This window comes from Mytilus galloprovincialis, chromosome 1 (genome assembly GCF_965363235.1).
Source record: "Mytilus galloprovincialis chromosome 1, xbMytGall1.hap1.1, whole genome shotgun sequence".
Taxonomy (NCBI): domain Eukaryota; kingdom Metazoa; phylum Mollusca; class Bivalvia; order Mytilida; family Mytilidae; genus Mytilus; species Mytilus galloprovincialis.
The window spans coordinates 41,342,488-41,350,118 of record NC_134838.1 but is presented as its reverse complement, the minus strand read 5'-3'; the positions used below and the strand labels follow the sequence as shown (position 1 = coordinate 41,350,118).

At 32.6% G+C, this 7,631-nt stretch overlaps 1 pseudogene; it reads left to right on the top strand.

The window, feature by feature from the left end:
- The first annotated feature begins 1,165 nt into the window (after positions 1-1,165).
- On the top strand, positions 1,166-4,113 carry LOC143060836 (uncharacterized; annotated as a pseudogene).
- The last annotated feature ends 3,518 nt before the right edge of the window (positions 4,114-7,631 follow it).

Genomic DNA, 7,631 nt, shown 5'->3' with positions numbered 1-7,631 from the left:
ACTCGACTCGACTATATCCGATGTTCCTAGGTTAACAGCGCAATGTGACTATGCATGATACCACTAGATCACGAGTGCTTATTTAACGTTACATTTAAATATCACTCTTAAAGCGTATATTTGTCAATACATGTCAATAAACTGTATTTATGTCTTTTTCTTATCTAATGAACAGTTTAAAAAAAGAAGATGAGGTATGATTGCCAATGAGACAACTATCCACAAAAGACCAAAATGACACAGACATTAACAACTATAGGTCACCGTACGGCCTTCAACAATGAGCTAAGCCCATACCGCATAGTGAGCTATAAAAGGCCCCGATAAGACAATGTAAAACAATTCAAACGAGAAAACTAACGGCCTTATTTATGTTAAAAAAAAAATGAAGGAAAAACAAATATGTAACACATAAACAAACGACAACCACTGAATTACAGGCTCCTGACTTGGGACAGGCACATACATAAATAATGTGGCGGGGTTAAACATGTTAGCGGGATCCCAACCCTCCCCTAACCTGGGACAGTGGTATAACAGTACAACATAAGAACGAACTATAAAAATCAGTTGAAAAAGGCTTAACTCATCAGATGGACAAAAATAAGTTTATTTGGAGTTTAATATAGCTTTTAATATTTTTTAATTGTTTTAAATTATCACAGGTTTTTAGTCTGTCTATGTAACCAGGTTGTCTTGGTCGTATAATAAAATAAACACCTCAGGATCAATGGATTCGTTTTATTGTGTAATATATGAAATGACACTGCAATACAAACACAAATAATCAGTACAAAGAAAGATAACTCTATTCATTCTAGGTGACTATGCCTAAAATACAATACTCAAATATCCCCTACTGGACAACTATGGTTTTCCATGTTATTTACAAACAAATCTATCTACATAGAATGTTAACCATGGGAAATATTGTTCTCATCACAAATTACACATTTTAACCTTAAACATGTTGCATTCTACCAAATATTCTTCTGATAGTCATTTACGGATCATTCCATTCAAATTAATAACATTGAATTAGTACACATAAAGCAAAGTGTACAGTAACATAACACAATAAGCTTATTAAAACAAATATTAAAGCCATGCTCAAGACAAATGTTAAGCAACAAAACACACATATAAACAGAATACATAACCTACCATGTATGAGGTACATAGGTCCTGTATTTACAATATGGAATCTTCTATTTCTACATGACATACGAACAGTATGGTTCAAATTTCTGTAATAAAAGTATTATCATAACTATTTGTGTTTATAGATTACGCATTAAATTATCCAATCATTTAATAGTTAAAAATACGTCTTAACGTACAAATTTACTATTGTATCTCTTACTATTACTTCTTTTCACTAAACTGAGTTATTCATATACTTTTACTGTTTATGGCTGAAATACTTACAAAATGATTTACTTGACTGTGTCAATTTAGTTAAACTGATTTAAACAATATCTAATATACTTTTATATGTTTTAAACTATTTTATACACCTTTTACTCTGAAATCATTCATTCTGACCATTCATACAAAATCATCTATACAATCCATTCATATCAGTATTTTAGTATGAATGTGAAATATTAAGTAGAGAAAAACTGACCTTATCACAGAATAAAAGATATCATAAGTGAGTCCCGCGTGTTTTGACCAATACATTCAGTTTGGCCATGCTATCAAGCGTGACAGCACGGACTTTTACAGCTCTTGAGTAGAGTGTGGTTGTAGTGTCTAAAGTAAAGAAGTTTCTTACTGTGGAAGTAAGTTTTTTAAATCTTTGTTAAATGTAGTTAATGATTTCAATGTACTTTGTTGATAACGGCTGGTTTTTGTGTTTAAATGCTGTTTTTATAATTAATGTACTTATATGGAGTTTGCGTCTGCATTGATTACAACGCGTATTGAGAACTGTCCTGTAAGTCGGGAAGTGTTGTATTATTTAAAGCTTAAAGTGGCATTTGCATAGGTTGCAGCGTGTAATAAAAATATTGTAAGAGATTTTTGTTAAATATATCTAGGGAGAAGAAGTCTCCGAATTTTGCGTTATTGCCGAGATATTGAAAATAACTTTTAAGGAGAATGTTTTTGGTTTAGTTCATTCTAGGAGTTCAAGAGCACATTTATTTTATTGAATGTTCATGGGTTAATTTAGAAAAAGTTATTTGTATCTTCAATTTATGACGAAGACAGTCCGCATTGCACGATTTTTAATGGCGGATTTGCAATGGGATTACTAAATTTGTTTTTAACAATTTCAGCTATGGCTCAGGTATTGAAACCTAATTGCTCCCTGGCGGGGAAAAGTTTAATCCCGATCATTTTGAAGGTAAAAAATTCAGATGCAGAAGCGGTTTTAGGGCTTTCAAGACTGAAAAAAGATGAACCTTTAGAGAGTTTAACAAAAGTCGAATTAATTGCTCAGTTTGAGAAGCTGACAGGTAATTCATAATTTATTATAACGTTTTCTTAAGACTTTCAGAGAACCTTATATTCAAAGTAAATATGGCTTTAATGTTGTTGTTTTTTGTTGTTGATAATTTAGCTTCAATTGACCGATAATGCTCTTTTGAACAAATATTTTTGTTAGAAATGTAGATCTGCATTTGGTGCAATGAAATTAGCTTTCGGTTTATACGTTATTTTTTGTTATTTAATGTATTATATTGACGGTAAACAAGTTACCTCCGAGTTTTTCGCTTTTCACGGTTAGTGATTTTTTACACATTATGCATGTAATTGTATCTGTTTCGATTGATTGATTAATGATTTTATTTAATTCCAGGTGAATCCGTTAAAGATGTATTAAATCTTTTGTGTTTGAAGGGTGACAGTATTGAGAATGTGAGACTTCTAGTGCATGAAAGCATATTATTGGCTAATTCTGTTGGTGCTAGAGGACAGAGGTTAAGTAATCAGAGTACAGATACACCAGCGGCGAAAGGTATGAATATTTCTTTTTTACCTTTTTCTTTGGATAAGTTTGCTTGTCCGTTTGTCCTAATTTAGCCCCTTTCAAGTGCTTATCGAAGATAATGTCTCCTTATTTGTAACTTAATGTTTATGGACCTTTATGCAGGCCTTTGTTTATTTAAGTGAGATATCATTCAAGGCAACAGTTCTAGTCTTGTTTCGTTGCATTTTCAGGAAATCAGGATTTCTTTGCTAAGTTAACTTAATTTTTTTACAGAAAACAGACTTGATAATTTTATAAAGTTTTCGTTATTTGCTTTTACACTTAACTTTGTTTTAGGCATTTAGTATTGGCACTATACGTTCATGGTTTCCTACATTTACAGCTTACATATGTTATTTAGAGCAAGGCATTGTCCTGTATTTGTATTGCTAGTATGTTTTGATTTTCTTGATTTTTCTTTTGATATATATATTAAAAAAACTGTTGCAAGGAAGTTTAGTTTGTTCGTTTTGTTTGTTGTAGGAAGTGATGGTAAAGTGACTCCTGGAGACCCATCCACCACAAACCAGCAGCTGCAAGCAATGAGACAAGACCTGGATGAGTTAAAGAAAATTCAAAGGTTTTACAGGTAGATGAAGCACTATCTTACGTTAGAACTTTGGCAGCAAGACCAAAACTCACAACACCGGGAGTATTACTTGCGGCCATCGAAATGTTGGTTGATGCAGCTAACTAAGCGAATCATAAGGACTGTTCTTTATTTTCAAAATCTTTTTCAATGTGTAAAAAATACGAAGATAATGTTGATTTTTGTGGGCTCGTCTTAAAGTTATTTGGTTCCCAGGAGGACAAGAAGATTTCCTCCTTAATTTCAGACTGGGCAAAATCTAAAAAAATACGAGGAACCATCAGGGTCAAAGGAGAGGCAGGATATATTAGCTGCTCCACCTACTTCTGCTCCTGCATTTCCTTTTCCTGGATATGGATATCAGAATCCAGGTTTTGGTTTCCCGTATCATAATTTTTATCCAGGGCCAAACTATAATTCAGGTGGTTTTAGGCCTCCAAGAATGCAAGGAGGTAGAGGCAGGAGAGTGTCAAACGGTGTATGCTATTTTTGCAAGGAGTCGGGACATTTTATTGCAAATTGTCCAAAGATGAAAAAAGACAATTAATTTTGTATTTTGTGTATTTTTTTAATAATTTTAATCTTTACATGCCTTTCCCTTTCCCAGAAGCTTTGATCTCCAGTGAATTTTTTTCACGCAGGCAAGGGTTGAGTGTCTCCTTCCTTTATTTCATTTTATAAATCTCAAGCAATTTTTCAGAGTTGAAAAGATTTTCTTTTTTGTTAATTTCAGAATATCAGGGATCATGAACCTTTGGCTAAGAAAGAAAAGCTTGAGCCAGAAATTCCAGATTGGGAGTAAAAATCGGGTTTCGATCCATCTAGCGTTAAATAAAGAAAGCAAAGTGACATACTTTCAGTAGATTATAAAGGAGAGATCACCCAACCCTCTGATTGCTTACCAAGTGCTGAAGAGGTTGTAAATGGTAGCGACTATGATTTTGAGCATCTGTCTTTTTTAGATCCTAACTTTTTCAAAGCAGGAAATTTAATGTATTGTTCAGAACAATGGGAGCTAATAGGTTGTCCTGGTGAAATTTTGGACTGGATTAAACATGGGGTAGATATTAGGCCCTTGTTTAAACATTTTAAGGGTCGTTGTTATGATTCAAGCCTTCCCCAACATGCTTATTTTCAAAATTCTGCTAGTTGCAAAAGATTTGAGAAATTTCTATGTGACACTTTATTAGAAAGAATAGCCAATGGATCATTAACTGTAATTGGCAGAGTTGGGGAATGTGATCCGCCGTTCCTTATTTTACCTATCACCATTGAGCTATCTAAACCATGTATGTGCCATGATGAAAGATACTTTAATTTATGGAATAAGGATTTCCCTTTTTCTTTAGATACTCTTAAAGAGGTTCCTAGATTGATAGAAAAGGATTCTTTCATGGCACCTCTTGATGATAAGTCTGGTTACGATCTTATACTTTTAAATCCCAACTCTAGACAATATTTTGGAATCCAGTTTGCAGGCTGGTACATGGTTTTTAACCCTCTTCCTTTCGGCTTCCAAGCTAGTGCTTATATTTATCACACAACTGGTCTGGTTCCAATCAGCTATTGTCACTCCCTTGGTATACCTTCTCTATTGTACATAGATGATTGGTTAGTTTGCGAGTTTAAAAATACAAATTTGAAGAAGAAATCAGGTCATGCCGAATTGGAAAAAAGTCTGTACATTCTTTGTCAGGTTCTTGTTAGATTGGGATATTTTTAAACTTGGCCAAGTGTCTTGGGAATGTTTTGTGACTCAGCTAAACTGGCCTTTATCTTGCCGGAGCAGAAAAAAGAATCATTTAGAATTTTAAGGGAATCTATCCTTGATGGCAATGACGTAGGCATTAAAACCCTTCAACGTTTTGCAGGAAAATGTATATCATTTTTTTCTTGCTGTCCCCTCTGCCAGATTGTTTTCAAAAGAAATCAATAGGACCATAAGCCTTGCTTCTAGAAATAGTAAGAAAATTAGCATTTACAAAGAGTTAAAAGAAGAATTATAATATTGGCGTTTTTTGGATAATTGGAAGAGAACTGCCTCTTGGAGATTAGAACCCCATTTACAATTGATTTTAGCAACTGACTCGTCGCTTTATAAGTGGGGTGCCTTTATGATTTGCAAAGAGGTTACGGAAGAGTTTGGTGACTTTTGGAAAGAGAGCGATAGGTCTCCTACTACACTCCTTCTGTTCTGTTTAAAGAGAGAGATGATACATCAAATTATCGTTTGTTTTTTTTCTAGAATTTGTATGATTTTAAGATATATACAATGTAGATCAAAGGAAATCATTGAAATCAGCAGTCAGGTAGATGTTGACCTGTTATGATACTGTTATAATTTCAGGTAGATGGTGCACGTTCATTTTACATTTACATTAGGCGTGTAATAAAGTTTTTCTCCAGATATCTGTGTCAGTCACAGTAATCTGCTTGGCTGGTTTAGCAAAACATTTTGATTAAGCTATTTCAATGAAAAATGAAATACTGGATAGAATTGTAGTTAACATATGCGGGGTTTAAAATCAAATAAAAATTTTAAATGGAAAAGAGTATAAGTATATTTGGTTGTCATAGTACTTGGAACTTATGTACACTATTTTTTTATGTGTTATATCCTATACACGTTATAGCAGATTCCAGCATCACGAGCATAGTCCTTCCTACGGAAAAATATTGGATAAAAAGTCACATTACCAAAAAAATCTCAATTAAGATTGTAGTGTATTCTTTTTTGTAATAAGAAAACATTTGTCAAAATATTTTTTTGTGTATATTTTTTTAGAACTTTTGTGTATATGGCAACTTTGCAAACGAAATTCATTCTGAACTGATCAATAATGAAAAATAGAGAACAATTTGTCAAAGTGGCGTGGTACTTAAATGGTTTCATTATGGCAAGTACTATAAAAGCCATGGTTCTCACGAGTTGACATATTTAAACAAACGAATCCGAATGATAAGCCTACACATGGTATATAAAATTTGTAATATGAATAAAATTATTGACAGCTTGAACTAACATAAGAAATTGATCACGTTACCATTTTATTAAATGAGATGGAAGCTCGTGCAAGTAAGTTATGCGTCCCGTGTATGATCGCCTAGCTTCGTAGTTCAATCAAAGAAATGTTATAAATTTTGTTATCAAATCAATTATTTAAACGAAATGTTAAACACAATTGCCAAACACTAAACAGTGATGGATCAAGGGAGCGTAAAGAGTGTACATTCCCCTATTTAATAGTAAAATCCAATTATGATATAGAAAATTTTTGAGAAAAAAATATTTCAAAAATGTCTTTCTCCGCTCAGTGGTATTTATCATTATTACTGTAGTTAGGCACCCCTACAATTTTAAATGAAATTAAATAGAATATTTCTAAGGAACAATTTTGTATTTATAATTTTCGGAACTGAAGGAAGAAACTTTACTGAAGTACTTTTTTCAAAAATTAGAAACTCTTAAAATAAGGTGTCTTGACTGACAGTTGAGATGTGTTATGTTTATGAATGATTTATTGATTTATGTTATATAATGAAAACAAATAAATGCTCATGGTCGTTCAAATATTTCAGAGGCGGATATATTTCAATAATTGGGCGGAGATTCAACCATGGAATAGCATGAAGATGAATATGTTGTACCATAGCTAAGCTCCGCCTTCATTCCGTGAGATTCTAGTTGAGTTGCATATTTAATTAACAAACTACGGTACAACATTATATTGCAGATGATATACCATTAATTTCCCTTACATTGTTTTTAACCAAATCAAAACATCAAAAGAAAAAATACAATTTATGTGACAAAGTGCCAATAAATAAATCCTTTTCGAGCATAAAATTTGACATCTATTCATTACTCAACGTTCAAACGAACTATTTCATAAATTGTAAATGAATCCATGCAAGTTACCAAAAGCAATTCTAGAATTTTTTCCTATGTTTTAAATCAAACGAAACAAATAGTATTTGTTACTTTTGTACAATCAAATTAGTTACTTTCTGTGGTCTAACTTTTAGAACGCTTGCCATAGAGACATATAATTCAATTGTAATATA